The following is a 10,914-nucleotide window of genomic DNA, read 5'->3' on the forward strand; positions in this document are numbered from 1 at the left end:
GGAAAAACATATTAATTTTTTCTGGTTAAAGAGTGGTTTGTATATTGAATTGATGGCAGCATGTTTCTTCCTCTTTTCTTGCACCATAACTCACTGTCGTTGCTGACTTCAGAGGAAAGAAACTCATTACCTGATTTTTTTTTTAGTTTTATTAAAATTTAAAATATTTAAAGCTTTTTATTATATTTTTAAAATTTTCTTATGTTGTTAATTTATTAACAAAAGCAAGAATGGTAGGAATTCAACACTTTTCTCTGTCCTTAATAGACTCCCACACGTTGAGTAACTGTTTCAGTTCATCAAAGTGATGTATTGGGACCTTGTGTGGATTTGGGCTGATCCAAACAGCGAGTCATATAATTCAAATTCTCCATAAAGCCAGTKCACTCTGCAGTTATTTCACCCAGGGTTTGGGTGTCTGTGAAAAGGAATGGCTGCTAACACTCCACAAAGCCCATGCTGTAAGCAATGCTCAGAACTTCACAGCCATTTCTTCCACAGTCATTCGAACTCTGTGAGGAGCCAATTCCAATGAAGTCCCGTTCATGTGACTAAAGGACATGGTGTTTTCCTTCCCACCCTCTTTCTGCAGTCTACCGTGTTGTGATTTTGCTATCATGTGCTGGGGGTATTTTGAGTGCTCTTTAGTTCTACCTCTGTTTACATTGAGAGAGGAAGAGGGGAAAATCTCATCTTTTGTCTTTTACTGAAGTGAAAATGAAGTTTCAGAAATCTGGGCTAGTAATKAAATGTTACAATGMAAAGGAGTAGGCTTGAAGGATAACAGTGAGATAAAGAGGGTGTCCTGAAAGTGAYGTGAACTTGTTAGCAGAGAGGAATTYTGAAATYACAGCTTTCTACTGCACTGACTGAKTTGCCACCATCTGGATCTTTCAATTCTGTTTCAGAGTTGATTTCATGTTTCTGTTTCATACAATAGGGGTGGCAGTTGTCCATGCAGCCTTCTACTCTGCATCTGCAGTCTGAAAATGAAACATTTCTTTTGTCACGGATTATTTTTGTAACGCTTTTCAGACTAGATGGATGTGCATGTGCATACACCAATGCAAGGCTTGACAGGGAAAGTAATTCCTAGACGAGATGCCTCTTTTGCTTTCCAAAAATTATCAGCTATGATGAATAGCCAGATGTTGATAGTGGAAGTCAACTTTAGRTACAATGCCTCTGTTCCAGTTTCTCTCAAATCCTTCAGGCAGAAATTTATGAGACAGCAATGTGCAGGTTTAGGGTATACTGTAGGGTGTGCTGACTTTGTTCCAGGGATGGGAATGAGTCCTATAAAGAAGGGCAATACTACCTGGGTATGCTTGGCCTCAGCTAATCAAGAGAAATCAGTGTAAGATTTCAATCATAAACATCGTGCTGTCAGTGTTGTGATTACAAAACCATTAGACTAAATCAGAGCCAYTTAAGAACTGCCTTAGGATATGCACTGCATTTAAAGGGAGAGATGGGGGAGGGCATGAATACATAAAAACAGATCCCTAATCTTTCCTGAGTGAGGAATTGAGGCATMGAGAGATTATACAAGTTTCCCAAATCACACCAGATATATCTGAAATAGCTAATTGCTACTACTCTGTCATTTCCATTTTAAATTTAATGAACTACATAAAAAAACCCTCCTAACACTGGTCAGAAGATGATGTCTCATTATGCACACAAATTCCCTCTGGGGTGATGGTCAGACTACTGATGSATCACAATAGTTGCTACTACAAGCAGTCTAAGAGACTAAGGCTTGAAATAATGATTTATCTTTTATCATCAGAAAAATAGCTATGCATCCTGAATATTTCTAGGAAGAGATCTTTCTGTATTATTTCAAGGGAACTGGTGAAACATAGTCTAATACAGAGAAAATTTCTAACCACTTTGGAGCATGTATATTGTCACCTGATCATTAATTTTATGCAACCATTCCTGGTCAGATAGTCAAGCACTGACAGCAGAACTGCTAATGTATATACTTTATCAGCTTGATAAAGTTCTACTTGTAGAATCAAGTAGGAGACTGATAAAGCACATTCTGCTCACCTTTCTTCATGCTTGGCTCCTGGAGTCAGTTTGAATTGTTTGGTGGCTGTTGTGCTGCAAACAGCAACTCAACATGGTCAGATGTGTGTGATGTGCTCATTTCTGTGTGAGAACTGCAAAAAGCTGCACACCTCAAGAKTCAGAGATCTCAATGCCAAAGAAAAATTTTCTCCACTGTATTCCATTTATGGAGCATTGTTAAATAAAGCTACATGCTGATTCTATACAATTCATATAAGAATGCCCTTCAGAATGATTCATTCTATTTTCCTTCCCTGCTGGTATGCAGAAAACATTTCAGGTGCTCAAAAACAATCCTCACAAAATTTTTAAACTTCAGGTCCTAATTTTCTTAATGGTATCATCAAGACCTAGGACTGGCACTAGTAAAGCTCCTATTGACTTACAAATATTTGTTTAAAATCTGCTTCTTATCCAGTTTTCTGATACTAGATAAGGAGTATTCTAGTGCTACTATGGGATGCTTGTGCCCTAACCAAGAATGACAACGTGTATGGGCAGGTGACATCCTCAATGAAAACAAGTATGTCAGTGTTCATTTCAGAAACCAATATGGAGAGGAAAAATGTCTATCCACCTGCTATAGCCATCATTTTAGGAAAAAATTTCTTACCCTTGTGACACTCTTCCCTACCAAACTCTATCTGCCCAAGAGCACAACAGTGAAGGACAGCATTTAACACTCAGTTGAAAGAAAGCTGACTCTCAGCCAATTTATCTGGTGAAATAAAATTCACCAGAGACAGGCAGAGGGGAAATGTCCATCCATCTGCCAAGTGAAAGTAAATAAATGACTGGTTTGTGGAACAGCTTTTGCTTGCAGTTTCAAAACATGTCATCTTTTTTAGAACTGAACTATCCAGGAAAATATTGCTCTTGGTGACTTCACCCAGAGAGATTTAGAGAAAATGTATTAGAGAAAGATACATTTCTAGGCACTCTGCTCATCAGTCTTAACTTTATTCAACGTTAATTATTGTGCTTGTTCAATCTTCTATCTCCTTATTACCAACCTGGAGCTCATTATTATAAATTCTTCCACTGAGGTCTTGGGTCTCAGTCTCTGCTCAGGGTCACTAAGAAAGCCCAATGAGACACAGTTGTGAGAGACTGGAATATTAAAATGGGTAAAGACTCAGAACAATTGGCCATTTACAAAAACAGGAGGTACATTATTGATGTTCAAAGTAATGGCCCAGGTACAGAGGGGGTGCAGGCTGGGTTTGAGCCAGGTGAGGGAAGAGAGCTATAAGAAGTGGGATAGTGCTATCATATGAGTGGGATAGTGCTTGTTACCATGTCATGTGTCCTCTCTTTTACAAATGACTCAGGAATGAAAGCTCCCCGCCMGGGAAGTACCCAGGGCATTCACATGGAGGCCTGAAGATATTCATCCCTTTTGATTTGCCATAATTCAACTATGCTGGAGTGAGAGGCAGCTACAATGTCTGGGAAGATGTCATAAGCCATCAGAGACCCCCGAAGTGCCCCATCATCCACAGTCCTGCATCAGACAGTAGAACTCCCCCCCATGGGAGGTGCCTTGGCATTCCCCCTGGGCCTGAACATATCTTACCCTGCTGAATTTTGTGTTTTGTGGTCTTTCCCCAYCCCCAATRGATCAAGACTGTGACCATTACTTTGACTAACAGGCATCGAGGACATCAAAATTGCAACAATCGAGTCTTGTTTTGGAATCCATGGGTAGTGATACCTATCTTTCTTTTTTTCTCTTTTCCCTTTCCTTTCCTTTATTCTTTTCTTTCCTTTCTTCTATATTTCCAATATATTCTATAAAACTATGGCTAATAACCAAAACAGCTACATACCTGCCTTCCATTGCAAGCAAATTGTCTAAAAGAAACTCTACATACATACATACACACACACACACACATATATATATATATATATATATATATATATATATTTATAAACATCTATTATTCATTGTTGTTTCAACCAAATCTGCCCGAAGAGATCTATTAACAATAACCTGGTTACCCTCATGTTCTGGTGTGGGTTATAACAGCAATGAGCTTTAAAACAACTCTACTCTCACCCAAAAGTTCGACCTATCTACAGAAACTGTTGTTTGTCATTAGTAAAGAAAAAAAAGTCAGGACATATTTTTACAAAATCCTGAAATRGTAGATATTGAATAAATCTGTTTAAATCTAAATTTTAGAAAGATTTGTAATAGAAGCCACCTGAAATCAACACCTTTGAAAATAATTTGGGASTGCAGAGCAGGGGTTATTTTTCAGTATCCCAGTGGAGGGTACTTGATTTTTCTGACTAAAATATAATTGTTTGCTTGAGGATTGATAGAAAACAATRAAGGGGGAGGAAAATTAATTAGGGGGTTTACTTAAATCCGTCAGGGAGAGGAGGTCTGCTCTGACTTCCTTGATAGAGAAAGGAGGGAGGGTTCCTGCCTCTGGAAACTTGAGAGAAAGGAGTGAATTTTCCTGAAATTTAAAAAAAGGAATGTTGTTAGGACTGACCTTTGGCAGAGGCTCACAGCAGTTGCTGTCCATCCATGATTCACTGCTGCAGTCCCACAARAGGGACACATGCTTTTCTGATGGAGAAGATGAGAGGATACAGTCCTCTATGATGCCATTTCAACAGTGAAGTTTATAYAATTCCCCATTTAGTTTTCTGGAGAGTCCCAATGAGTCCTCATTCTGAGATGATTTCTCAAAAGTCCAGCTTCCACTATGGATCGTGCTTGCCTTAACATTTTTAAATCCTTTCCCGCACTCTGTCCGACGTTACTTCCCTTTTCCTTTCAATCAGCTTACTCAACTCCCTGTGTGCAACCACATCAGCTAACAAGTAAATCAGCCCAATCTCTGCTCTTTCAGACACAGACATTGCTTTTTTTTCCRGCCCTTACTGGTTCACTTACTCATGTAAACAGCATTACCTGTGCTGTTGACCCCAGAATAAGCGGGTTTGCTCAGCTGATTCAGAGCTGTCATCACTCTGTAAAACAGTGACGTCAATTTAGCCATTTCCACTTCATTTTATCTGACAAGGGTATGTGGCTAAACATTTTTCTTCCTTTTAAGCCATTGTTCCTTAGTTTAAAAAGGTTTTGTTTCTGAGGAACTGTAGAATCACAGGATGGTTTGGGTTGGAAGGGACCTCAAAGGTCATCTTTTTCCAACCCCTTTGCAYTGGTAGAGGCACCTTCCCTTAAACCAGGTTGCTCCAAGCTCCAGCCAAGCTGGCCTTGAGCACTCCCTGAAATCAACTTCTCTGGGCAACTTTTTCCAGCACTTCACCCCCCTCATAGTAAAGAAYTTCTTCAAATATAAAATCTAAATTTACCATCTTTCAGTTTAAAGCCATTGCYTTATCTCACACAGAGTTCCCAATACCTGCTGGAAAACTTGCTAATGCAGTGTTTTTCTTCCAAAAAAAAAGCCTTTCTGCTAGCTGAAAGGCTAACACTGATCATCTCCTACTAGATCAGACCTGTGATGACATGGCTCAGTTTTTGCCATGTCCTTTGAACAAAAACATAAACMAGATAAGGAAAATTTGTGATCAACAGGTCAGTAGAGAAGGCTGCTAAATATGAGGACATGTCAGTGTGACAAGATGGACTTGGATCTCAAGTCAGACTTGAGATCTTTTCAGCTTCCTTTACAGATAAAACCAGAGTTGCATTAACAGAGTGAATGCCCTCAAAATGGGTGAAAAGCATACTAAAAATTATTTAATATTTAGCGTTTAAAAAGTGCTGGGTCATTTCTAAACATCTCATAGGGAAAAACCACACCAACTTGAAAAATACAGGGCAAATAGTTGTTAAAAAACTTGAAAGAAAAAAAAAAAAAAGAAAAGCATAACTTACCTGGATAGTGTATCTCACAAACCTGAACTACAGATTGGTGAATGAGGTATTTCTAAGAATAAAATAGCTCAAATGCAAAACCTCACTATTAGAACATGATAAGCCCAAGTTTTCTAAAAAAATACAGACAGGTAGAGGAAGCACGTAATTAATTTACTTCCTTAATGTTTTCTCACACAAAACTCAGAGTAGCCTAGACTGGAAGTGACTTTAGCACAATTCTCTGTGTGTGAGAGTACAATGCTGAGCGCATGGGAACAAATTAAAGTATTTATGTTCCTGCTGTTGAACCACAATTTCAGACTGATACAAATCACCTTTCTAGGAATAATCAGGTAAATGTCACTGCAACTTAAAAGTCAAAGGAATTCTGTAATAAAGAATTTTCAGTTTTTCTGTCAAGGTATTTTTATCTACACAAATCAAGTTCAGTTCTCATTATTTTCAATGAAAAGAAATACACTCTAACCAAACAACATTCCCCTCACGCTGTTCATTTTCACCCAGAAAGAATCCATTTCTGTTCACAGAGTCAGAAATCAGCTCACAGTCATTTAACTAAATTATGGGTAAATAAAATATACAGTTTTGATCYAGGCTTCAGAAATGAATCCCATCTTTGAGCTCCTGTTTAACATCCACTATTTGGAGCTTTAATTCTGGAAAAAATACTATTAAAATAAAACAAAGGAAAAGAAAAAAAAAANGAAAAGAAAAGAAAAGAAAAGAAAAGAAAAGAAAAGAAAAGAAAAGAAAAGAAAAGAAAAGAAAAGAAAAGAAAAGAAAAGAAAAGAAAAGAAAAAAAAAGAAAAAAAAGAAAAACTAGGATCAGAAGCTAACAGTGTCTGTAGCTAAACACCTTTATCTAAACTGATACAGAAATCAGCTGGATAGAAACCTTCTAGCCCAGTTTTGAGTATCAAAAAGCAGTCACTCTAAGGATATTTCCCAGTCACTCTAAGGATATTTCCTCTAAACAACTGTGCTGAGCACTAATTGAAGAGAGATTGTATCACACACCCTGATTACATATTCATTAAGTATTCCCACTTCCTTGATTTTATTTTATATAATCACACCCCTAATCAGAAGCCCTTATCTGGTTCTTTGGGGTCTGTCTTCAACGTCAGTTGTCCTTTTTAGGTGGTTGTTCCTCTACTCCTGCTTTTGAGTAAGCACGATAACCATGTTCTKCATAACTTCTGCTTTGTCTGCTTTGCAGACCTGAGCTGCTTTCATTTTGYATGATTTCTGTTTGCCTAAGTTMCACCCTTTATCTCTTCCTTCAAAGCTGTATTGTTCTGTTCTTCTGCTCTTGATAAGAGTAAGATGTTGTTCTGTTTTACCATCCTTATCAAGTGAGTAAAATGCTRTTCTGCTCTACTGTCCTTATCAAAACTATTTTCTATTTTCCACTTTTTAAAMAATTTGTTGTACATGGAGAAAAAGGCTAAGGTGAAATGTTAACACCACAATAAATATCCATTTGGTTGGAGACTGGATTTAGATTTCAAATTGTGGTAGACTCCAGCTCCAACTTGGATTATTGCCTGACAAATAATCCAAGTCAGTTCTGCAATGAMTATATTAACCATGTAGTTTCTTTTAAATTGTGATTTCTATCATTGCATGAATAAAAATTAGTCCAATACAAGTACCTTTACTTGGTGCAAAGTTTTCCTTCACAGCATAACCTTGTGTGACCTGGAAATCTCCGTTCCTACCCTGACATCTGCAAATATATAGAAAAAGATGTTTCCATAAGACATAGCTAAGAAAAAATAGCTAAGAAGCATGAGCTTTTCACAGTGCTTACTGCAATTGTTTTTATAATCACAAAATCATGGGATGGTTTGGCTTAGAAGGGACATTTAAACATCCCTGCCACCCTGCTGAGAATCCCATCCAACCTGGCCTTGAACACTTCCAGTGAAGGAGCAGCCACAATTTCACTGAGCAAGCTGTTCTCAGACACTGGGGGATGCCCCAATCTGGGTGCAGGACTTTGTTAAATCCGTGAAGCTTATATAACCCCATTCCTCAAGCCTGTCAAGCAGAATAAAACAGACACAAACCAAAGAACAGACTGTCTAAATAAGGGATGACTGAGAAGCAAAGCATTGAAAAGCAAAGCATCAAGAATTAAAATTAAGCCCGGAAAGCCACACGTGTGTTCATCTTGTATGCAGACAGTGTCTGCTGCTCTCCAGGATGAATTATCAGCCTTTGCTTCTGTTACTTGGGAAGATTCTCAGARTGGCCACATGATGGTAGCCGAGGATCAGGCACAAGCAAAAGAACTCATGAAAGTAAAGGAAACAAGGAGGAAAATTGATGCTTGTAAACTGGAATAAATCTCTGGATGAGTTCCTCATCACCACACAGTGAGGACCTGAGCTATGATTCAGCTTCCAGGTATTGTAATATCCAGAACAGAAGTGCCAAGTGCACCTGCTGGAGAGCCTTATACTGAGATAACACTGWATGTTTGGAGCTCTGCACTCTTACAGACAAAATCATATTTGGCAAACTTCTGTTTGCACTTTGCTTACCGTGTGAGGTCAGCATATCATCATCTCCAGYGTCCTACAATTTCCCCTTTTCTTCTAAACTGTAATACAGAAGGTTTAAACAAATCTCCTTGCTACAGACTCAGAATGTCTTATTTATTAGGAAAAAAAAAAAAAATACTGGCTTTTACCAAATGGCACAAATATATGAAAAGAAGGATTTGGGGCAAAATCAGCTGATTCCAGGAGAAGGCCTGGTGGTATTTGCAGAGTTGACCCAAATCCAGACAATATATTCTTAGCTTGTTTTTTTTGTAAGGATGTAAACTTCTTGTGAGTTTTGAGGCATAGCTTGGTTGTGTGAAAATGTGAAAACAGTGTTCAAGTTCCACAGTAAAGGTCACTGTGCCTGAATCCTGCTTTGGGCTTGGACAATTCTACTACACATATCTATATACTCACTGGTGGAATTAAGGCAAAAAAGGAAAAAAAAAGGGGAGGAAAAAAAAAAGCAAACACACCAAGCTAAAAACAAGATGATACTACCACTTCCTTTCTCACATAAAAGGTGACTGGTTTAAAATAGATTAAACCAGAGAAACAAAATCAAAAATGAATGAAAGATTCTCTTTTGATGATTAACCTCTTCATTACCATAACTGCAATGTTTACTCTTAACATCCACTGTGAAGAAGGGTAAATGCAAGTTGTGGAATTGATATGTTTTAAATGAAAGGCTACAAAGCTAGTCATATAAAWGTTGTACAATTATTCTGGTTTTAAGGATACAGGTTGACCCAAAAAGTCTGTGCTAAAATGTGCTGGCCTTGTAAAGGATACCTTTAGAGTGCTCTGGCAGGTAACTCCCCTCCCTTTCTTTAAGAAAATCAAATCACCCTTCAGACTGCACAGCAGCTAAGGAGAACTTCGTCATCAGATTGGGTGGCTTGGTGAAAACATCCATGTCTAGACCAAACACTGATTAYGAGACTCTAATTGGCAACACTGGGATGCCTCTGTAGAACTCCAAATTCTGTGCAGAGGTGGTCTTGGACATAATCATGAGGCCTTACATTCCATGCAATTAAATTGCCAATGCTGAAACTGATAAAATATTGTTTACTCTGTATAAATATTGAAGGCTCCAGCTTTTTCAATCAGTATGAAAAAATTTATTAAGAAAAATTATTTGAAAAATAAATTAAGCTTTTATTCCAGTTCAGTTCCCAGTAACCTAATTCACTGTAAGAGTTGTTACATCATGGGGACTCAGGGTTCCAAGAATAATTCTGTTCTGAGAACAGAACAGGGTTCAGTTTCAAGAATTACAGAAACAGAATAGTTACAAAAGTTACAAAAGTTACAAAAGTCTCATCATTATCACAGTCCTCCAGCAGACCTCTTTCAATTCCTCTACACAGCAGCAATCAGAAGTCACTCATTTCTGCACATCCTGAAATGAAATGTCTTAGCAGGGAACATGGTAGTGGCCTGCCGTTTACTCTGTCAATAAAATTGAGGAATTGAGACCTGAAGAAGAGGAAACCTCTCAAGAACTGTCCCCTACCTATTCTTCCTCTGCCCAGAAGAGCAACAAGAGCAAAGGCTGATGACAGTGAAGACGTAAAAGAYACAGACAGACGGAGGACAGATTCAATATAATTTACCACTCCTTCAGTGAGATATGCCACTAAAGAGTAGCACAGTGAACATTATAAATTATCAGATTTAAATGTTATCTATTTTAATAACTTCATTTTCCTGTCAAAAATATTTGAMGATGAGGAACACAGATAGCTCTGTACTCAGGCTGTCCTATGGGGTACATGAAAAAGCAGATTCTGTGCCTCTCAGTTCCAGGACAGACCAGCACAGACCAGTGACATGCTGCTGCTTTGATACACTCAGGACATTTGCACACATGAACAATCTTTGCCTGATCTGACCACTGAATTTTTATTATATTGATTGAAGCCAGGCCAGAAAATGAATACTMATGTCAAGCAGGGAAGTTTTGAGACAGTGGCATGGTTTGTTAGCCATCTGTATGAAATGAGGCTGGCTGCAGCAAAGCTGGGAACAGCTCTTTTGGAGGCCAGAGCAGCTGGCTGATGCTCCTGTGCAGCACAGAGTCCCTAAATGATGAGCAGAAAACAGTGGTGTGGCTTGRAGCAATGGTACCCAACCTACATCCAAGCCACAAGGAAGACTCATATTCTTTTAACTTTCGGGGGTCCCTGTACAAACATCTACATGAAAAATGTGTGACAGAAATGAGTGATAATTATGTGAATGAAGCAGTGAAGAAGGTGTCCTTCTATCTTGACCTATTTGTCTCCCAAGGCGGGGAGTGACCCTGAGTCTCCCCATGGTTTAACGGAAGTAAGGATAAAGGAAATGAGGCAATGAAATCACATTGTCACAGCATGCAAAAATCTACACAGGCAAAATCATAGT

Source organism: Malurus melanocephalus, unplaced genomic scaffold (genome assembly GCF_030028575.1).
Source record: "Malurus melanocephalus ecotype Western Australia unplaced genomic scaffold, MMel_1.1 scaffold_665, whole genome shotgun sequence".
Classification (NCBI taxonomy): domain Eukaryota; kingdom Metazoa; phylum Chordata; class Aves; order Passeriformes; family Maluridae; genus Malurus; species Malurus melanocephalus.